This window comes from Notamacropus eugenii, chromosome 4, assembly GCF_028372415.1.
Source record: "Notamacropus eugenii isolate mMacEug1 chromosome 4, mMacEug1.pri_v2, whole genome shotgun sequence".
Taxonomy (NCBI): domain Eukaryota; kingdom Metazoa; phylum Chordata; class Mammalia; order Diprotodontia; family Macropodidae; genus Notamacropus; species Notamacropus eugenii.
This window is the reverse complement of record NC_092875.1, coordinates 264,419,105-264,442,903: the sequence shown is the minus strand read 5'-3', so window position 1 is coordinate 264,442,903 and position 23,799 is coordinate 264,419,105. Positions and strand designations below refer to the sequence as shown.

The window sequence follows — 23,799 nt, the reverse complement described above, 5'->3', positions numbered from 1 at the left end:
AATTGAGGAAAGTGGGAGAGTATCCAGCAGATAGCAATAAGGATAAAAAGGGTAGCATCAGTGAGTAATGTGGTATTCAAAAGAGAAGTTTGGGATGTACTAACAATGGTTTGAAAACTGCAATGAGGATCATCATGGTAAGGCAGAAAGAGAACTAACTCTGGACTTGGAGGCCCTGTGTTCAAATCCTACATTAGACACTTAGCTGTGTGACCTTAGACAAGTTACTTGAGCTCTCTAGGCAACAACTGCATTGTCTACAAAATGAGAGAATTTCACTCAAAGGCCTTTCCCAATTCTAGAACTAAGTCCTATGATCAAGGAGAGTACTCACCCCTCCACCTTGCATAGTAAATCTGAAAAAAGTGGAAGAAGGATTGGAGTCCATTGGACTTAAAGTCCATTTGGAGAAGACTTTGCGAATTACATCACTAGTAGGAGCAAGTTTCAGTAAAGACAAAGATGTAGAAATTTCAGAAGGTTAAGGGAATTTGCTCATAATAAAATGGATAAAAGAAAAGTTGCTAGTAAAGGAATGGACAGAAACAAGTGAGTTTGGGGAGGTTATGGGTGAGATGTTCAAGGATGAAAATATGAAATGAGACAACAGGAGAGGGAGGGATTTGTCCTTGGACAGCAACTAACAATAATGGTGGTGAAGTCTTGGATGATAGAGCATCAATGAGTAGGTCATAAGGAAGGAAATATATGAGATGAAGTCATCCCCATTGGAACAGACTACAGAAGAAAGAAGTTCCAAAGTTCCAAATGGAATCATATTTCCACGCACCAGAGTAGCAGCCTCAGCATTTCCCTAGGTGCCAAGCAGAATTGCTTCAAGTGTGTTAATCTAGTATCTTCCACCTGCTAAATTCCTGATGGGTAAGAACCTGACATATTTCTTCTCTACATCCCACAATGCCTAGCATAGTTCTATACACAATGGAGATCCCATTTAAAGCTTGTCGATTAATTTATTGATATCAGCAGGAAAGCCTAATGGCTATAAGTAAAGTCAATAATATGAATAAGCCAGTAAGATTTATATACATAAAATCTCATGCAGATGTTCTGAGAAGTAATACTGGCCCCTCACTCCAGGTCACACTTTTCACAAAAGTGTGACCCTCAGTCCAAATGTGCCTGATGGTAGGTAGCCTAGATACCTTATCTGTAAATTTGTGATCATTATGCTGTTTTGGAGGAAAGAAGTTCCCTAAGCCCATCCACTCTATGTAGAGGCAGAGTTCTCTTTCATATTTTTATTCATTTAATATTTTATATGTATACTCAGGAATGTTTCAGCGATTATATTTTAAAACAAAAAGTTTTTTGTTTCTTATGCACCAAATTGATGTGATTGAATATTTAACTGTGTTATTTTGGCAAGTGAGCAGCGACAGAAAGCCAAACCCATCTAACCACTCTGCCCTAATTACATGTGTTGATAACAGTAACATTCTCTTAAGGGCAAAAAAAATGCTACTGTTAGAGGCAGTTCCAATACCAGCCCTCTCTCAGGTAAGACTCCACACTATGATCAAACGTGGAACTTCAGCAATAAACAAAAAGAGGTTTACTTTGCCCTAATCAGCAATGATGTGGAACAAGACACTGACTCATAGGTTCTCTGGACATGGCACTGCCCTCCTCCCTTCCTCTCCAGATGGAAACTCATGTGGTTATGAGAGTAGGATATAATAAAAGATATAGTTGTCCCTCTACCAGGTTGGAGGGACTCAGACTCCATGTGGCCGGACTTTTTATTCCATTAGGTGATAAGGATGTTGCATTGGGAAAGCCAGGACTAATCAGGTCTCAGGGATACCTTTCTTTTAGTTAAATGATGAGGCAAGAATCTAGACAGCAGAGATATAAGAGAGAGAGACAGGAGAGGAGAGGAGAGGAGAGGAGAGGAGAGGAGAGGAGAGGAGAGGAAAGGAGAGGAGAGGCACTGATTATAGACTGCCTTCTCAAAAGGTTTAGCCACAGACGGAAGGAGAGATTTTGGATAATAATTATCAAGGACTGGCAGAACAAGTGGGGCATTGCTGAGGATGGAGGGGAGGGATATGTTTGTAGGCAGGAGGAAAGTAGGAAGTAGACAGACAGAGTAGAGACTGAATATTAGGCAGAGTGTGTATGTTCGTCCTTTGTTGCCGAAGAAGACCATGCCATCAGAGAAATAATGACATGACTTGCACTTGACTTTGTTTTGAGTGAGAAAGGGCTGTGCAGATCACCAGCCTCACTTCTCCTCCAGAGCCATCTGAATCCAGTGACCAGATATTCATCAGGATGACTGGAGATGACCCAGGGTGAGGCAACTGGGGTTAAGTTAATTGGGTTAAGTTAATAGGCTAAGCCCAAGGTCACACAGTTAGTGAGTGTCAAGTGTCTGAGGTAAAATTTGAACTCAGGTCCTCCTGACTCCTGCACTAGTGCTCTATCCACTGCACCACCTAACTGCCCTATTAGGAAGAGTATAGTGATAATAGAGGAGCAAACTGAATAGAATGGTACCATTTGTTCAGATAGAAGGGTTAAACTTTGACAAAGAGAAAGGTCATCTCTTGAAGTAAGTCAGGGCTAAAGGAGCTAATGGTGGCAGAAAGCATCTGAGTTATATGAGATGGGGAGGAGGGGAGAAGAAAATTGCCCATTAATTCCTTTAAGGAAAAGAACTCACTTTTAATAACAGAAGAGTCTTATCTACAAGAAATCAACACAAGGAAGATCAGGGGAAGGCTGAGCTCGCTGTTTTTTTTGGCAGTCTGCAGCAGCAATGAGTACTATGAAACTGACACTTTCATTAAATAAAATTAAGGCCACAAATTTAAATGAGGGTGGTTCTGTGGAACCCACCTAGCAACTTTCCCTTATTAAATATAAGCAGTCGCTCAGTGTTAGAGGCCGAGTTAAATTTCAGCTGGGCACATGCACACAGAATCCGTGTCCATCAGCGATCTATTGGAAGACCATTGCCAGTGGTAGGCAAGTCAATAAGAGCTCTGTTCACTGCCCTCACTGCACCATCCTGGCACTGGATAATGAGCTTGAAGAGCCAGTTAACAGGTCATGTGGTCCCTATGTAGAAAGTAAAAAACAGAAGTTATCAGGTGCTGAAGTAAATCAGACTGATTACATTAAACTGTCTTTCACACATACCTTTTCCACGACTGCCTTGAATGTCCCTGTTAAAATACAATTTTCAGCCTGAAAGCATTTATTCCTACAGGGATTTAAGCTGAAAGTTTCAGATCTGTGTTTTTTGTTTGTTTGTTTGTTTGTTTTCCTCCTATAATTAAGTGAGAAGTGAGAAAAAGCAGGGAAAGGAAACATCTGTGCCCTCCTCTATCTGTACCTGCTGACCTGTTACTTATTACTTAACCACTAACCAGATTATTATCCAGCTAGTGAGTACCTAGGCGGCATCTGGAAGGAAACAGCAAAGATCTCTGAGAAGTCCAGACCTGGCTTTAGGGATTATCCTCGCTTCTCTATCTATCCCAGAAGCAACTTGCTTTTTAATCTTGTTGCTTTAATGACCTGGGCAAAGAAATGAATCAAAGTTGTTTCTGTTACAAAGCACTTGCTTGGAATTGAAAGGCATGCATAAACAGACTTATTGGAATTAAACTAAAGTAGATGGACATAAATAATGACATACTGGCAAACGCTGACAGTCAGAGGCTAGTGACTAGTTCCAGCATCTAACATTACATTAGGTTAGGCAGGAATCCATTCTAGGATCAATATCATTGAATTACACCTGTCTCAGAAATGGAAGAAACCTCAAGGTTTCTTGAGGTCCTTGAGGTCCTGTCCCCTGCCTTCAGGCAGGTAAGATATTTTATACTTATATATAAAAAAGCAAGCCCAGCTTTCTGCTAATTTCCTTATGCTGGTTTCTTGAAGATAGAATCTTCTGTTATTAAAAGTGCTTTCTTTTCCCTAAAGGAATTAATGGGCAGTTTTCTTCTCCCCATCTTATATCACTCAGATGCCCACTTTATAGGTGTACTAAGTTCTGAAGAAAGTATGTCTTGCCCAAGGTCACCCAGCTAGTAAGTGGAGAAGAGACTAGAAGATGCTTTTCTTGATTCTAAGTACTAAACCACTCTTTGTCAGGGATCATTTCCTTACTTGATCTAGCAAAGATAATTTCCATGCCTGATCTAGTACTGTAGAGATATTAGGATTGCAATTCAAGGATCAGTTTCTTTCCAGATGCGCAGCTAAGACTGATGTAGTACCAGAATCTTTCTCAGCTGAAATGAGGCTAGAGATGTGGCTTGAGATGTCATCACTTTACTTATGGATTTATCATAATTCGTTCTTGCAGTCTTTTAGCAACTTATCCCAGAAGAAAAAGACTAAACGAATGCATCGAATTTTCACCAGTCTTTCCTTTAAAGAAAAACAGTGTTATTTCAGGAGTAAAAAATAGGACCAATGGGTAGAATTTGATAACCACAAAGTACCAACACCAAGTTAAGGGCTCCATGTTGAATCCTATAGAGATAGTACTATTTGCAAAAGTGCTGGATTTGGACTTAGAAGACCTGGTTCAAATCCCAGCTCTAACATTTAGTAGCAGTGTCATTTGAGCAAATCACAACCGCTCTGAAGCTCAGCTTCTACATATGTAAAATAAGGATAATAATATTTTCACTGCCTATTTCAGTGGAAAGGTCTAATGAAATCACTTTTCATAGAATCTTAGAACTGGGACCTCTGAGGCCAACCAGCCCAAACCACACCTGAAAAACAATTCCCTTCTATCCATGTGGCCATCCAAACTTTGCTTAAAGGTCTTCAATAATGGAGAGCCCATTTCAATCTATTCCACTCATTCATTTTGGGATAGCTCTAATTATTTCCTTTTCTTTACATAAAACCTAAATTTTGTCCTATACAAATTATCATTGCTCCTATATCTTGCCCTCTTGAGACCCCTACTCCCCATCCAAATGGTCTAATGCATCTTCATGCAACAACCTTTCAGATATTTAAAGACAGATAAATGTTCCTCCAATGACTTATCAACTCCCTGTTTAAGATCCCCAATATGGCATTATCTTGAGTTCCTTAACCAGGATGACAATCCTGGTTAGTCTCTTCTAGATGATTTCCAGCTTTAAGTAGCCTCCTAAACTATAACGCCCTAAACTGAACATAATACATCCTAGGTCTTGATTAGTGCAAATAATAAATCCCCTAAAGTAGTCACATAATTCCAATTTTCCCTACATCATTTCATTGACTAAAACCAGTTACCATATTTTACACAATTGTAACTTCAAATACTGCAAATTCAAATACATGCCACCCCTTCAGAAGAATTGTAATTCATATTAATTGGGATCTAACTGTATTCCAACTGTAACCTGACCAAGGCAGGTGTAACGGAGCCATCAGCTCCCTAATCCTGGATGCTATACCTTTCAATGTAGACCATGATTAAATTAGCCTTTTTGGCTAAATTTAAAACAGTATTCTTGCCTGTCAAGACCTTTTGGAATTTGGATTCTGACTCATCTAACGTGCTACCTATTCCTCCAGGTTTTGGGACATCTTCAATTTTGATTATCATGATACTTATATCTTGATCCAAGTAATTGATAAAAATGTTAAAGATACCAATGCCAAACATAAATCCCCGAGGCACTCCAATGGAGACCTCTTTTCAAGTTGAAAATGAGCCATAAACAATTATTCTTTGGGTCTGGTCTCTCAACTAATTCTGAATTGGTTTAGTATCATCTAAGCCCACATATCTTTATCTTGTTCACAAGAATAGTATGAAAGACTTTGTCAAATACTTAGCTCAAATATGGATAGACTATATTTATAGTATTCTTTTGATCTGCTACTTAGTGAACTTGTCAAATAAGGAAATGAGATTTTTCTGGCACTACTTGTTCTTTTTAAATTAAGTTTTATTTTCAAATTATGAACTTAACACATATCAACCAACAAGAATATTTCAATATATAAACAAGAATAAGAAGATTGTAAATGAAACTGTGAACCCCATTTACCTACAATTTCTAGGGAACATATTAAATTGAAAACTAATAACAAAACTGCCCTTTTTGTGTACTATTCTGAGCTCTTTTTTTTTCTTCTGTAAATTTTTATAGGTTTTGTTGAGATACCTCTAATCCATCACCTCTCTAGCAAGAGGTGAGAGGCATGCACAAAGTCTTGTCTTCTGAGATCATAATTGTTCAATGTATCAATAACAGTTCCAATATCTTTCAAAATTGTCTTCCTTTAAACTGTTGTGGTCACCTTGCAAATTGTTCTCCTGGTTTGGCTCACAATTGAGTAAGTCTTCCAGTGTTTCTCTGAATCTGTCATATTCATCATTTCTTAATGCAAAAAGAAATTCTACTACAATCATATGCCACATTGTCCCACCATTCCCCAATTGAAGATTAGTCACTTTGCTCCCAATTTTTTGTTACAATTAAAGATACCACTTTATTTGGGAATTCTGCCATGAATTGAAATAAAGCTTTTACCTGTACTTGGCAGTCTCTATTCCCTTCCCTTTTTTGAAAAGTGGAAAGTATTTTCCTTCTCTAGTACTAAAATATCTCTCCTGTTCTCTACCATCTTTTAAGAAAAACTGACAAATGTATGTGAAAAAGATCCTTTCCCCAACAGAAAAATGATCAAAGGACATGAACAGGTAGTTTTCATAGGAAGCAATTCAAACTATCAATACACATATGAAAAAATGCTCCAAATCACTAATAATTAGAGAAATTGCTAGTTAAAGCAACTATGAGATTCCCCTCACACTCATCAGATTGGCAGAGTTAACAAAAGAAAAATAATAGATGTTAGGGGAAGTTCCAAGAAAACAGACAAGTTAATGAAATGTTGGTAGAGCTGTTAATTGAACCAGTGTTCCTGGAAAGCAACTTGGAGCTATGCTCCAAAAAATTCTTAAACTGTGTGTACTCTTATAAACCCAGTGACACCATTATAAAGCCTGTTCCTCAAACAGAAGAAAGAAAGAGGGAAATAGCCCAGATGTACAAACTATCTATAGCAGTTCTTTTCATGGTAGCAAAAAACTGGAAGCTGAGGGTGTTCTTATCTATCGGGGAACTGCTAAACATATGGCAAGTGAATGTAGTGGAATATTATTGTGCCTTAAAAATGGCCAAATGGTCAGTTGTAGAAGAAACTCAGAAGACCCATATGAACAGATGTAAAGTGAAGTATGTAGGACCAGAAGGGAGTCCTCCTCAATACTAGCTTTCCTCTAAGATTATCTCAACACGTCATCCATTAGATTGTAAGGTCCTTGAAGCTCTGAACTGCTTATATCTTCTCCCTTCCCACCCCCCACTTCTTAGCAAAGTACCTGGCACATTGTAGTTACTTAATAATGCAAGCAAACTCAACTTGACTTGAAACTCATCACAGACTTTCTTACCAGATGTGTGTGTTCATCCTTCGTTGCCGAAGAAGACCATGCCATCAGAGAAATAATGACAGGACTTGCACTTGACTTTGTTTTCTTGAGTAAGGGAGGGCTGTGCAGGTCACCAACCTCACTTCTCCTCCAGAGTCATCTGAATCCAGTGACCAGATATTCATCAGAATGACTGGAGATGACCCACCATGAGGCAATTGGGGTTAAGTGACTTGCCCAAGGTCACACAGCTAGTGTGTGTCCAGTGTCTGAGGTGAGATTTGAACTCAGGTCCTCCTGACTCCTGCACTGGTGCTCTATCCACTGCACCATCTAGCTGCCCTTTCTTACCAGATACTTTCTAACCATCACACTTCGCTTAACTGTCAATTCCCCATTGTTTATTTTACTTGTTATTTCCAGTCCAAAGAGCATTCCCTTTGAATGAGAAAATAGAAGCACAATTAGCATTCAGCAATTCTACCTTCTTCACATAGTTAGGTATCATCACTTCATTCACTCTAGGCAGGTATCCTCTCCATTGGCTAACCCTCTTCTTTTCCCCAATGTGGTTAAAAGAACAAAACACCAGAAATTTTTCTATTGGCCTGAACTCTTATTGCTAATAATATTGCGAATAACTCTTATTGCTATTATAATAATAGCACTCTTATTGCTATTCTCACAAAACTGTAGCATGCCAAGCTTTCATTTTCTCCTTTACCTGTCAAGGCTTCCAACTTGTCTTTTCAAAAATCTAAGTTTGCTGAACCAATGGTTCCCCATTGTATTCCTCAGGCACCTGCTCACCTCCCATCTTATCGGAATTCTTTCTTTTTTGTCTCTATAATTTTACTCCTAAGAACTTCCCATATCTCTTGGGCTGAGTTTCCCTTTTAAAATTTTAGGCCAGGGAGGGGAGAGGGAGAAAACAGGGGCAAAAATTTAAAACTCAAAATCTTATAAAAGTGAATATTGAAAACCAAAATAAAGAAATATTTAGAAATTTAGGCCATAGAATGTGACCCACAATTTTTCTGAATGCTTTTAATCTGCTCTCCCCAAATCTAGGGTACATACATCTAGGTCAGCCTACCTCTCTTTTTTCTATTACAAAGTCTAGGATAGAGCTGCCACTTCCCTCCCAAGGTTTCCATTATCCCTAAATAGGGAGTCAAATCCAGAATCAAACTGCACTTTTTGGTTCCTTCAGCTTTTGAAGGACAAATTTTCATTAAGAGAACTGTTAGGCACTCTAAAAGTAGAAATTATTCTATGGTGAGTGGTAAGTCCTCTGCAGGACTAAGACCCAAAGTTGCCAAACTGAGACTTTCTAAAGAAAGTTAACTTCAAGGGACAGACAATTTCGTATATCTGTGTAAGTTCATTTTTTTCCTTTTCACTGAGGAGGGAAAAGGGAGTTAAACCAGTCTGTAATGGGAGAGGTCATAGGTGGGGTTTCCTAGAAATGTAGAGAGCAAAGAACTGCCCCCCCAAAAAATGTGGCTTTACTTTTTAAAAATGAACATTAAAATCAAAGCTATTAGAAGTTCCTTAAACAATCATTGCTAGGTTGGATCATGTCATTGAAAGAGGTAGTCTGGTCCAACATCTTTGATGCTTCTAAGTAAGAATGGGAAGAAATAAATATTTTTCATGGGTAGCCATATGTCATAGGAGAGGATGCTGGACTTCTAGTCAGAAAGACCTCTATTCAAATAAAAAGGTCAAGACAACAAGAAATTTTTAAGAACTTACCATGTGCCACACATTATACTAAACACTGGGGCTAAAAATGCAAGGAGGAGGAGACAAAGAAAGAGGAAGAAGAGGAAGAGGAGAAAAGAAAAAAAAATGACAGCCTTTGCCCCCACATAGTTTACATTAAAAATCAAATCTTTCCTTAGATACTTACTAGCTGTGTGACCCTAGACAAGTCATTGAATCTCTTTATTCTTCAATTTCTTAACCTATCAAATTAGAAAGTTGGACTAGATGACGTCTAAGGTCTCCTTCTAGTTCCATATTTAAGATCCTATAATATTCATCCAAGAACACAATCATAATTTTAATCCCTACATGTTTGCATTCAGTTGGGACCATGCTCATATTGTTAAATGACTGAGTCACTCATACAGACAAATATCTTACAAAGAAAGCTGCAGGGGAAAGGATTTCATACAAACAATTAAAAGCACTTTTGAAAAGATCCAAATAATAGGAAATGAGCATCCTCTATTCCAAGCGTGCCTATGCACACCTTATTTGGTGACCATTATCAATCAACCTCACAGACAGCAAGGTGGCACAGTGGATAGAGTTCAGGGCCTAAAGTGTGGAAGATTCATCAACCTGAGTTCAAATCCGGCCTCAGACTCTTACTGACTTTGGTGAGACATTTAACCCAGTTTGCCTCAGTTTCCTAGAAAATGAGCTACAGAAAGAAATGGCAAACCACTCCAGTATCTTTGCAAGAAAACTTCAGATGGGATCACTAAGAATCAAACACAACTGAAAACAACTGAACAACAACACAGTCAACCTCACAGAAAAGGGACAGAAAAGATGCTGAGTCAGAGATTTTTGGATTCTATTGGTATTTTCAGAAACAGCAGGAAAGGATCAATGAGAACATGCTCAACACTGAATGAGTCATGGCTTTCATTAGCAAATATGTCAACAAGATAGAATGAGTATCTAGTGTTCTAGGGATGGGAGCCAATGAAAAATAAACTTTCTCTTAGGTGGCATGGTAACAGCACGATATATGTTATTCATGGTGTTTCCCTCTCCCTCTGCCCCATTCAATTGCTGGAGTACTATGGAAGCCCAAACCACTGAAAGTTTACGATTACTGGGAGAGGCAGGTAGAGGATTTAATCCAAGAAACTCAAATGTATAGCTTTATAATTGTGGAGGAAGCTACTGTGGTGCACATGTTTTATTTCATTTTATAACAGTTTTAATATAAGCACTTTTCTCCGTAATCTTTATATAATTTATTTTATGCGTTTAAAAATATTATTCTGAGAAGGAATCCACAGGCTTTACCAGACTTCCAAAAGGACCCATAACAGGTTAAGAACACTTGAAAGAAATTGAAGCCTTAAAAAAAAATTAGTCACTTTTCAATGACCCCTCCCCTTTCACCCCCAATAGAATCTTCCCTTGTAACAAAGAAATATAGTTAGATAAAATCAGCACATTGGCCCTAACTGACAGTGCCTGCTGCATCTACACCTATAGCCTATCACCTCTCTGCTGAGACGAAGGAGGTAATTCTACCCAATGTCCTCTGGAGTCAAGATTGGTTATTGACTTCATCAAGGTTCTGATGTTCTGGAGCTTTGCTTTCTTTTGCATTATTTTAGTTATGGTACAAGTAGAGTTTTTGGTTCTTTAGTTTCACTTTTTTTAAAAAAACAAAAGAAACTAGCAGCAGACAGACAGCTAGGTGATGTAGTGGATAGAGTGTTGAAGATGGAATCAGGAAAACACGAGTTTAAATCTTGCCTTAGACACTTAACTAGCTATGTGACACTGTCAGTTAACTTCTCTCAACTTCCGTTTCCTTATCTTTAAAATGGGGGTGTTAACAATTCTATCTACTTCACATCAATGAAGTATGTGTGTGTATATGTGTGTATATAATATATATATGTATGCATATATATGGATATATGGAGGTATGTTTGCATGTTTGCATTTGACTGAGTCAAATATATACACAACATATAATATTGCAGATATACAGTATATAAATGTCTATATATAATATGTATGTATTATAAATACATTATATAATATTGTATTATAAATTATATATAATATGCTTTATTATATATAATATGTATACATATACTATATTATATATATAATACACACAGTTTTACAAACCCTGAAGTACTGTATCACTACTAGCTATTTATTATTATTATTATCAGGGCAGCAAGGTGGCTCAGTGTGCTGGGCCTGGAAGATCTGAGTTCAAATCCTACTTTAGACACTTCATAGCTGTGTGACCCTGGACAAGTCTCTTAACCTCTGCTTAATCCACCAGAGAAAGAAATGACAAATTATTCCAGTATCCATGGATATTATTGACATGTTATGATCCATGGGGTCATGAAGAGTCAGAAATAACTGAACAACAATAAAATATTATTATCACTCACTGAGCATGCTTCCATAACACCAACTGGTTGCTTTAATCCACAAGTTCTTAAACTTTTTTATGACATCAGACTGTTGGCAGTCTGGTGAAGGTTATGGCCCCTTTCTCGGAATAATAAAATAAAATACATAAGATTACAAAAGAATTCAATTATATTAAAATATGGTTATCAAAATACAGGGTATCCCAAAAGTCTTGGTGCAGTTTAAAACATTACTAGATTAAAACCACAATAAGACTTTTGGAATACTCTGTATTTTTTTTAAATAAGTTCACAGACCTCTTGATTGGATGTGTCTACCTCTCTTCTCCAACCAGAGTGCTCTGTGCCATGGTAATGTAATATAATAATCCTTTCTAGAACTTGCTTCAGTTTACATGTCACTAAATGCAAACTGACCTGCTTTTAGTTAATCCCTTTGTAGCTCTACCCAGTTCATCTCCAGAATCTGGAGCCCCGGAATCATTTGGAATCCACTTTGTAAAAAGCCAAGGTACTATGAAACCTAGGTCTACATGGTAACCTCCTATCCTTTCTTCCCAGCAGCATCTTCCCAACCGAACCCTTGAAGTAGAAACACACTGTCTGGCCTGGAAGAAACTCTTATTTCACCTTGGAGTAGAATAGAGAGGAATCTGAATGTCTTCGCAAATTCCAATGTCTTTAAATGTCTTTACAAAATCCCAAATCTTTGGGCCAGCAAGAGAAGAAGGAAAATTGTTCCACATCCTGTCGGGAGTAAATGAAAGGTATTGGGGGAGAGAAGAATGTGCTGCGTGGTGTGAAACTTTTCTTCAGATTCCTGGGGCTGAACATCTGCCCTGATTTTGTGCAGCGCTACCCTGCTTGAGTTGCAAACAAGTACCTCCAGCCTCAGAAGCAGCTTGTTCCAAACTGGAGCTGTCTCACTTGGCAGCTGTGGGAATACCAACAGGAAGCAAGTGACCCTGGAAGAAAGTGTGGGAGTACATCCTGTGGGGACAGATAAAGAGTCCGAGTAAGGCTATGGGAACCTCTTCTGAACAAACATGAGACTTTGGAGTTTCCTGAGCCAGGGATCTGATTTGTGTCTTCAGGGACTCTGGGCATTTGTTATTTCTGTTTATTTGTTTTGCAAGTGAATTTGCATAAATATAACCTAGCAAAGGAAGAGCGAAAGGGGGGCAAAATGCAAATCATTGCTTTCTCTAAGCTCTTCCTCACAAGGGGTTCAGAAGATGCCATGTGATGGAACTCAGTCCTTTTTACATAGAAATTATTACATGCGAACATTAATCTGACTAAATCAGTGGCCTGATTCCCTCCTGTTCTAGGTGACTCAGAGACATCCAAACCAGGAACACCTGATCCATCAGTCTCTACTCTTGCCTGACATCCACCTAAATTTCTGTGTTGTCTTTGCACAGAAAAGACCGTGATAATCTTATAGATTATCTTTTAGAATATCATCTCAATTTTAGTATATATGCTGTAAAATTAGGGCAACAAGCATTATGTTCACACAATATGCCAGGCACTGTTTTAGGAGCTGGAAATAATCAAAAACAAAGTGAAACAATCTCTGTCCTCAAGGAACTTAGGTGACACAGTGGATAGAGTTCTGGGCTTGAGTTCAAATCCAGCTTCAGACACTTACTAGCTGCATGACCCTGGGCAAGTCACTTCTCCTTGTTTGCCTCAGTTCTTTATCTGTGAAATAAGTTGGAGAAGGAAATGGCAAAATGCTCCATCTTCACCAAGAGAACCCTAAATGGGATCCCGAAGAGTTGGACATGACCAAAATAACTGAACAACACTGAACTATTTACAAAGAATTTCTAGGGGGGTACACATAAGTCTAATTCGAAGGGCAGTTTGTTAACAGTAGAAAATGGAGTCCAAGGGGCACAATGGAATGATAAGGAAACACAGCATCAAGCTAAGACAGATGGGCATTCAGGAGCACCCTATAATTCAGAAACACAGCATATGGAGTGGAGCCACAAGGAAGTAGATTGTCATTCTTTTCATAATAGCAAGGTAATGTTGAGATACCGGAGAACTGCTCCATCATTTTGACCCTGGGTAATTTGCTCTCCAAATGCCAAGGTTGGTAGTCTTTTTATTCATCTCTTGAGATATTATCATGCAACTATGCAACTAACTACAATAGTAGCCTGAGACAATGAGCTTGGATTTCCACACATTGATTAGAATTAGTGTGTTTCTAATTCCTTTATTGAAAAAGATTTCTCCCTTCTTTGTGCATAGACTGTCTCTCATTTAATTCTAACAAGTGCCATCTTGCATGAAGAAAAATGCCTGCAGGTGGATATATTCTAAGGCATTTTCTTATATCAATCTCCATAAAAGGATCTAGAAGCACAGTCAAAAAATATCCTCCAAGGTCTCTAGTAGAATTGGTGTCCACTTGTCTAACTGTGAATGCATTCCTCATCTCCTCATGTCCTTTGTTACCAATCCCTCTTTAGGTTTTCTGCTCTTTCTCTTTCCATCCTTGCCTCTGTATTCACCCAAATGCCCTTCTTCTAGTACCCAGCCGGTAGAATGCTGGACCTGGAGTTCAAATCTGGCCTCAGACACTTACTAGTTCTGTGACCCTGGGCAAGTCACTTAACCTGTCTTGGACTCAGTTTCCTCATTTGTAAAATGGGAATAATAATAACAGCCCTATTTCACAGGGTCGTTGTGAGGATATAATGACATAATATTTGCAAAAGCACTTAGCACAATCTGTGACACATCGTAAGTGCTAATAAATGCTTATTACCCTTCCTTCTCAAATGTTAAAATCAATTCTACTGAAGATGTGCATCCCCTCTCTCCAGCAGAACAACATTTTCTGTTCCTCAGCATTTTCCCAAGAGCTCAGATGGAAACCAAGAAGTCTGCAGATATCATTTGGGGAAGGACCAATCTTGGCTTGTGCATGCTATGTCTTATCTCCATTTTGAGCCAGATAACACAAATATTTGTCATCCTTCTTTGAAGGATGTCTCCCTGGTCTCTATCTTGTAATAATTTCATCACTACCCCCACAAGCCCTTCAGACCTTTTCCAAGGTGGGTTTTTTAATTTTTTTCTGTGTGTGTGTGTGTGTGTGTGTGTGTGTGTGTGTGTGTGTACATTCTGAAAGGAACAAGGCAAAGCATAATAATGAAGGACAAATGGGTCATTAGTGCATACAACATCAGAATTTTCCATATGCTCATCCCTTTTTTAACTGCAGTCTTTTTTTTCATTCACATTTTGACACCTGGTACCACCATCTCTTTCCTAAATTTAAAATGGTCCTCTGGGATCTTTCTCCTATGTGATTACAGATAATTCTCATCCCACTGGTTATAACAGGTACAAAAAACAAGCCACCATTCCATGGATTTTAACCCATTCATAGAAGATGTTGGCTTCTATTATATTTCCTCTTAAAAACAAAAACTGACTGTCACCATGTATACTAGCATTTTAAAAGTAGAGGGAGGATAAACTTCCCACAAATTATTAATATCCAAAACACAGCAAAATCGGTTAAAAATATCCTAAGCCTTAATGCAGATCATCTCTCAAAGCATCTTCTTGACCTCCCAAAGCTGATGGGAAATATTCTGAAGGTATTAATAGAATGCAGATGTTAGGGAATGCAGCTTAAAATTCTGCTAAATAAATGGCCCTCATGGGAGGCAGCTTCCAGTCTCCAGGGACATTCCTTAGAGGGTCCAGCTGATTGTCTCATATTGAAACAACATGTCCAAGATACATTCCAACGAAAAGAAAACGGAACAGGGGTACTCGGACCAAATATAAATCATGAGGCAAAAGGGCAACTTTGCTCCTTCAGTTCTTGCCTCCCTTGTTCCCTAACTCCCCTCCCACCTCTCCTCCTCATCCCACCCCCACTCCCCCAAGGAAAACAGAGTGTTGAGTAAGAGACTGCCAAACTCAATGACTCAGGCGCCAGCCATAGTCCCCAAGTGCTGTGCAGATGGCTGCTGGTTGGGGAGTTCACAGCTTTCAGCACTGGGGCCCTGGTGTTTTTACTTCAATGCAATTTGTTTCTGATCTTTAGTCAAGTCCTTACAACACTGGAATCCCCTAGGGAGTTTTGACTTTGACCTTATAACAATTAACACTACAGGCCAAAAAAAAAAAAAAAAGATGAGAGAAATTCTAGTGATGTGAGGTGGGTGGGGGGAAGGATATGGTGAGGGGGCTGGTACTTTTAAGATGCTTTTCCATTCAATAAAAAAAAAGATACTTATGTATTTAAAGGGACAGAGTGCCAACATAGAATGAAAGTCTTCTTTCAAAGATTCCAAACCAGGTGAAACTCAGCAAACTATGTATTCAGAAAGGGGCACCAAGTTAACTGAGACTTTGGGCAGAAGAGTCTTCCATAGAAAGCGTTTTTTTAAAAACTGGTGTCTGGCACAAGTCTTCAAACAGTACATTTCATAGTTCAGTTTGGTTATGAAAATGTACGGCCATGCAGTCCTGTGGTTGGGCCAGTCATCACCACTCAATCTTCTGGGGGAGAGGGCGCCTCTCTTATCCCACTGCCTGGTCTCCTGGGCCTGACATGCACTGCCTTGGCTCCCTCCCAGCTCTGTGGGACACAACCAAAAGGGCAGTGGCCATAAGACATAACCAAGCCTTGGGTCTGGTTGCCACCCCCACTGCTGGCTGGAGTCTCTAGTGGCATCAGGCAAGGGGTGGGAGATAAGGGATCAACTCTAGGACAGATCCCTTGGGAGTTTCACACAGCCCCATGGAAAACAAATGCACCCCTACAAATGAGGCCTAGGGGCTATTAAAAAAGCCCATCCCCCAGAATGACCCCAGTAGCCTGACCCAAAGCCTTCTTAAAAAAGCCTGGTCACATGGCCTCCCAGGCTGCAGAGGTCCCCCTATCTTAGCTAGACTCGTCATAGGCAGCTGCAGGGCATGTGACACAAAAGGAATGGAATGGATTTAATAAAGACTCAAGAAGGATAACAGGCCAAGTCAGTGGGCTCCCAGATGGGATATTTTACTTAGTTTAAATCCTTTTTTCCCCTTTCAACTTTCTTTATCTTTCCCCTAAAAAGATTTTCCCGATCCAGGGACTTGGTCTGGGTATAAAGCAGAAGGAATAGGAAGAGCCAACAGTATGTAGTGATCTGGAATTATTTACATCTGACACTGAAAATGTTTGCTGTGAGAAAATAGTCCCCCACCCCCGGACAACCCCCACTCCCAGCCACTGGAGACTTTTGCTGAGAAAAAGCCCTCTAGGGCCTGTGGACTGTTCAATGTGAATCACACTCTCCTGACTATAAACAAAACTTATCATGGGAAATGTGAAATAGTTCTCCACATGCACACACACACACACACACACACACATGCATACACAAGCATGCGCCTGCACACAAACACATGGAGAAAAGAATGAGCCCATCCACAGAAGCAAAAGCAATACAAAGAATTTTTTTAAAAAAAAATCTGTGTAATTTTTTTTCTTTCATTTAGAATTCATCTGAACAGACTTTTCAGAGTTAGTGGGAAGAACATTGGATTGGAACTTGGAGAACCTGGAATCAAATTTGCAGTCTTGTCATTTACTAGCTGGGTGACTTTTGGCAAATCATTTAACTTTTCTGTGCGTCAGTTTTCTCATCTATAAAATGAGGGAGTTGCACTTGATGATCTCTAACATCCCTTCTAGCTCTAAATCCATAATCCTGTGGTTTTATTATCATCGATAGCTAAGACAAAAACAGAACCTGAGTTTTCTGGGTTTCTTGTAATCTGGAAGCCTTTTAAAGGAAGGACTACTGCTCCTGGGTTCCTTTTATAGTTAATGTGACATGTATTGCCATGGAATGAAGCTATGGATTTTTTCTCCAAGCAAAAAGCCAGATGGTCAAAGAACCCATTAACTGGAAACTGAAATTCTTGGGTTCTCCCTTTCTTATTCCCTTAACTAAGACATTTGTATTTGTGGAAGCAAGTACTGCTAGGTGGTGCCATAATGCATAGAACATTGGGCCTGGTGTCAAAGATCCATTTCCTGAGTTCAAATCTGGCCTCAGACACTAACTAGCTGAGTGACCCTGGGCAAGTCACTTGACCCTGCTTGCCTCAGTTTCTTCATCTCTAAAATGAGCTGGAGAAGGAAATGGCAAGCCACTCCAGTATCTTTGCCAGACAAACACCAAAAAGGGTAATAGAGAGTCAGATTTGACCGAAAACAACTAAGCAATAACACTTGTGAAAGCAACTGAACCAGCTTAGGCACAAAATAACAGATCAAGCTTTCAGTCAGTACACTTCATCTTACTTATGAGAAGTTGACATCCTCTTCCTGTTGCCTCTGAGCCTCTGATACAAACCACTTGAGACTTGGTTCCCTGAAGGATAAAGGATGAAGCTGAAAAGGATATTAACAGTTACCTAAATAATCTGATCTCTTTGGAATAGCTTGCCAGTACCCAGGTGCTCTCCTGCACATTATAACTTGGAAATCAGCAAACTGCTTTAAGGAGATCAAAGGCTGCATCCATGCTGATCTTCAGTGGTCGGAAGAGAAGGGAGAATTCGACCTTGTCACCACCATTAAGCCCAACTTCATGCTCTCAAATTTCAATCAAAACTTTTATCCCTAAGATCATAGATGGAGATCTGGAAAGGACTTCATAAGACACAGGATGACCATAAGGGAGTCATGGATCCCGAGCTCTAGGTGAAAGAGACCTCAGAGGGCAACTAGGGAAATGCTCTCATTTTGCAGATGAGGAAAATGAGGCCCAAAAGAGATATATAGAATGAGCAGTGACTCTGGATTCAGAGGACCCAGGTCCAAGTCTGAAACTCACTACCTGTGTGACCTTGGGCAAGTCCAGAACTTTCCATAACAGTCTCAGTTTCTTCATACATAAAGTTAGGGTGTGGGGGGAAGAAAACCAGATGACTTTGGAGGTCACTTCTATCTTGTACCTCTGATTCTCTGATCCTAAGTGACTTCTCTAGATCACACAAGTAGCAAATCCAGTCTTCACACTCCAAATCAAGGCCTGTTCCTATTGAATAATAGATACATTGAGCTAAGAATTCAGAAAAAACCAATTTGATTGTTTTATATTGATTTATATTTTCTATAAATAAATATATTAAATATATATTTTATAATTTATCAAATAAATATATTAAATAAAAATATATCTATATTTTATATTGATTTAAGCACATGCTCTGTGATTATCTTGTGCTATGCACAGAGGTTACAAAGATGAAAAAATAAAATCTAGTCTCTGCCGTCAAGGAACTTCTACTGAAAGTAGCATTTCGAGAACTAATTCCAACCCATTTAACAAGCATTTATTAAAGCACTTCAGCGTGTCAGTAGGAGAAATGTAGAACTTAGATGACAGGTCTCAGAGCTCAGTTTACAGTTAAATAGGAATATGGTAGTCTAGGGAGAAAAAATTACCTTGGTGTTTTAAGCCTGGTCTTTCTTAGGACAAGTCATCTCTCCTCTAGAGAAGCCCCTTCTTCTGGCATTTACTTTTCCTTTCCTGGAATTTTTTCTGCTTAGAATGTTCCATGTCCTATGGTACAGGTTCCCTGGATTCTCGCTGCCTGTGACATTAGGGGTAGGAGGCCAGTGAAAGCTGCTTTAATGAGACTCCAAACTCTAGTATTCAATCATGAATTGTCCTGATGTATGTAATGATCATGGATTCAGGAAGCCTGCCTACAGAACCTGAGAGGAGTGACTAGAACCTGATGTAACTTAAGTCGAAGGATGGGGCCATCATGGATTTCTTTCTGTCACATCCTGACGACCATCATATCAAAGGTTCTAGTTAGATCCCTAGTTATATCTTCTCTGTTCTTCCCTGCCCCATCTTGAAGGTGCCAGCAAATGCTCCAGTTTATAGAATGGGTGCTAATCTAGTGCCTTTCTCTTGTTATAAATACATTCAATAAAGGCTTATTGCTTTCTATTACATAAAAGAACTGCTCTAATTCTTCTAGGAAACCTCCTTTAAGTCTTCAAATGACTGGAGCAAAGGGGATATGATAAACAAAAATAAATCCTATAAAAATAATATGTAAACCCATCCCAGAATCAAAGCTCTGGATTTATCAGGACCAAACACAATTTGGGAAGGTTCTCCATAATCATGTTCTCTAGTTTTTGCCCCTACCCAGTGTTTAACCTGGGAACATTAGAATTTGGCTCATGTTGAAGTCCTTCTTCAAGGAAAAGGGCCTTTAAATCCCTTGCAAGCACTCAAGGTAACATAACATCAAATACAGGACTGGTTTTATTTAACCTCATAGAAAATGCAAATACAAGAAAGTCCAAAGACAGGATAGTTCTCTATCTCTTTGTGGTGAGCACCACAAGCACAGGTACCAGTAGAGTCTTCCAGACACGTAAGACCTGTCCTAGAGATGATGACATCATCAGAAAAAAGCAGAAAAATAAAGTACAGTATTCCTCTGATGAGCCCTATTTCTCTCAATAAATGTTCCTCTGACCTTAGGGTACTGCTAGGGGATTGCATACTTCTCAACCAAGGGTAAAGCACTCCTGATTATCAGAGTTGATACGTGATAAGCACATAAGAAAAGTACAAGGCAAGTGCTATGTGAGGTCAGAGAAGGGAGAGGCATTACCAACCAGAGGAAAGGGAGGATTAGAGAAGGCTTCACACTAAGGTGTGAATACTGGTAGTATTTACATTTTAAAAGAAGAACTTGTTGACCCAAGTGAATCTCTAATTGGTAGAGGGTTGAAGGAAAATATTTTTGAGGTCAGGGAGGACATTCCTATTCCCCTTGTCTCTGGACTACTGCCATCCTAAATGTCCTGCCCAAAGGTCAGAAAAGCAGAAATCAGCAAACTAGCTGAAAGGTGGCCAATACCTGTCTAACTTCACAGCTGAACTATGAGAAGAGACTTTTATTTGGGACAAAATTGAATTAAAATGTCCCTATTGTAACTTTCCTGAGTGATACTCCACTAAACGTTTATTTTAAATATATCAGTCAGTCAGTCAACAAACATTGCCAGGCTAAGCCCTGGCAATACAAAGAAAGGCAAAGAAAAAGGGTCCTCAACTCCTTTAAGCACCTGCCTCCTTTTGAGAAGCCTACATTCTAATTGTGGTGGGCTAAAAGTAAATATCTAGGGACATACTCTATACATATGTGTGTGTATGTGTGTGTGTGACACACACACACACACATATAGGGTAGAAGGAAGGTAAGCTAGAGGAGAAGGAATCAGCAACTGGGGCATGGAAAAGTCATCTACCACAAGAAAAATAATAAAAGCAATTCTAACCTTCTACTAAAGTCCTCTGCTGATGTCTCACTGTGGTAGGAAAGTGACTCCAGGTTCTTGAAGATTTTGATGAATTTTGATGAATCTCTGGCAGGTCCTACCAAGGAAAATAGAAGGTAACTGACATTCAAAGATATAAAGTGATGTGGTGGTCCCAAGGCTAGTAAATATCTTAAGTGGCAGATCCAAGACTTCATCCCAAGTCTTCCAACTCCCTAGCCCAGGCTTTTTCCCCTCAGAACTAAAACTGTAATAGCAGATCACTGGAAATACAGTCTGCCCTCAATTTTGTCTGTCAGCATAAACACCAAGTCAAAGACATAGTCTGAACCAATCTGGTCCAGTCAGAACAATGCCCAGGGAAGCTGATGAGGTGCTATTAATTGTTTGCCTCAAAGGCTTCAGATTACGGACCTGGTGATCAGCAAAAAAGCTTTATTAAGCACTTACTGTACATCAGGAATTGTGTCCAAAGAAAAGCCAAACAAGGTCCCTGCCCACAGTGAACTCCCATTTGAAGGGGGAAGACAAGAAGCAGCTACGTCTGTTATCGGAGAAACAGATTCTCTGTGGAGTTTGGAAGAGCTCACCACCATGCTGTCTACAGGCATCCAATTTGGCTAAAGTACACTATCACTCTTCTGTTACTAGAGGATGGTGAATTTCTCAGCCACATATAACTCAAGCTATACAGAGGAACTGCAATCTGTGATGATTAAGAGATTTTCCCTACAATGAAACCATTCTCAAAAGAATGAAGAAGTCACAATGGTAATACAGTTCAACAAACATTTATTAAGTGCTTACTTTGTGCCAGGCATTGTGCTTTGTGCTGAGAGCATGAAGGAAAAAGGAAAACTTTCCTGCTTTTCAGGGGACTACTTTACTTACTAGGGAAATGTAACAAGTACACCAATAAGTATTTGAAAATGTATACACAATAAACACAAATAAATTTTGTAGGCATAGAACTAACAATTAGAAGTATCAGGAAGGGGCAGCTAGATGGTTCAGTGGATAGAGCACTGGAAGAAGAAGAAGGAGAAGAAGAACAAGAACAAGAAGAACAAGAAGAAGAAGAAGAAGAAGAAGAAGAAGAAGAAGAAGAAGAAGAAAAAGGAGGAGAAGAAGAAGAAAAAGGAGGAGAAGAAGAAGAAGGAGAAGAACAAGAACAAGAAGAAGAAGAAGGAGAAGAAGGAGAAGAACAAGAACAAGAAGAAGAAGAAGGAGAAGAAGGAGAAGAACAAGAACAAGAAGAAGAAGAAGGAGAAGAAGAAGAAAAAGAAGGAGAAGGAGAAGAAGAAGAAGGAGAAGAAGAAGAAGAAGAAGAAGAGGAAGAAGAAGGAGAAGGAGGAGGAGGAGAAGAGGAAGAGGAGGAGGAGGAGAAATATCAGGGAAAACTTCTTGTAGAAAGTGCCGCCTAGATTAGGGGTTAGCCTGGGGGTTCCAAGAGGTAGAGATGAGAAAGGAAATCTTTCCAACATGGGGGATGTAACCTCTGAAGAATAACAGGAGACGGAAAACCGAAGATAACAGAAAATCTTGAAGAAGCCAAGTGAGGGGTATGCCCAGTTAAACTCCAGATCTACTCAAAATTAAAACTGTAATAGCAGATCACTGGAAATACAACCTGCTCTGAATTCTAGCAACATAAAGGCCAAGTCAAAGTTTACAACTCCGATCTGAGTCTCTCCAACCTGGGGCAGTCACAACAATACCCATGGTCGCTGATAAGACGTTATTGTCCACCTCTAGGAGCAGACCCTCCCTTTTTAAATCTTTTTTTTTCTTTATTTAGTCTTAATAAAGTATCTGAAGTCATGCTATTGTAGTTAACGCTTGGCAAGTGGTCAGCAGCTGTCACTGTGGCAGCAGGAGTGTGCCTGGTGCCAGTCCCCATTGTCACGACAGCCCCCGGTGGTGTAAAAAGAGGGCCATGCAGGATGTAAGACAATACTGGGAAGGAAAAGGAGGGAATCCTGGACCTTGGGCTGGGGCCTGGTGGCAGGCCATTGAACCCTGGGTGTCTTGACAAGCCACAAGGAGTAAAAATTCTTGGAAACCAAGGACTGCAAGTGAAAAACAAAAGATTCTATCGTATAGGAAATAGAACAAAAATGCAGAGAAATTTGTTTTGTTTGGGGGGATAAAATAAGCCACAGAGCACTGCATTGGGGTCAGGTGTGAGCTGCATTCTTTCCTCAGAATGGGAGAATTAGGAAGTATGATGCAGACTTGAAGGCAAGCAGGTACAAAAATGTTCCATGACAGAATTAGTCTTCAAACTCAGCCAGGTCACTTTGGGCAGTGAAGGGACGTTTAGATGGGATAAACAAATTTTTCAAGGGGGAAGAAAAATTCCAGAGAAGTGATAGAAACCAATAGCACAACATTACCCTTGTATCAATAATTATCTAGCCCTTTGAAAATATATGAACATTCAATCATATTATTCAGGCCTACAGATAAGGGGAGATTTTCCTGACTGGCCTTACTGACACGACCCAAACTACCAAAAACATTTCCCTTTGGACTATGAAGACCCTGCATGGACCTGGCTGAAAAATTCCATGACTGTAGCTAAGACAGGACTCAAACTTCTACATGGATTAATCAATCAATCAATATGATTAAGTACCTACTATGTGCAGGGGATACATAGAGAGGCAAAAGACGGTCCCTACCCTCAAAGGACTCACAATCTAATGGGAAGACAACGGGTAAACAAATACCTACAAAGTAAACTATGAACAGATAATTAGGAAATAATTAACAGAGGGATTAACAAAGCAATCTTCCTTCTAGTCTTAGAAAAGACCATTTATCATAGGAGCACAGGATTTTAGAGTTAGTAG

At 39.4% G+C, this 23,799-nt stretch overlaps 2 long non-coding RNA genes across 3 annotated transcripts in view; one reads left to right on the top strand and one right to left on the bottom strand.

The window, feature by feature from the left end:
- Positions 1-17,252, top strand: part of LOC140501213 (uncharacterized) — a 33,458-nt gene extending 16,206 nt beyond the window's left edge. The window contains exons 3-4 of the long non-coding RNA XR_011966096.1: positions 12,157-14,672; positions 17,119-17,252. This is a non-coding gene — a long non-coding RNA (uncharacterized lncRNA). The remainder of the gene's footprint in view (positions 1-12,156; positions 14,673-17,118) is intronic.
- On the bottom strand, positions 330-21,686 carry LOC140501212 (uncharacterized). 2 transcript variants are annotated; one of them, XR_011966095.1, is made up of 4 exons: positions 21,395-21,533; positions 20,945-21,041; positions 19,079-19,227; positions 330-3,087 (listed from the first exon to the last, which is right to left on the bottom strand). It is a non-coding gene; the product is annotated as an uncharacterized lncRNA (long non-coding RNA). The 2 variants fall into 2 exon arrangements; XR_011966094.1 differs by lacking the exon at positions 330-3,087 and adding an exon at positions 16,841-18,668 and having other exon boundaries at positions 21,395-21,686.
- Between the last annotated feature and the right edge of the window lie 2,113 nt (positions 21,687-23,799).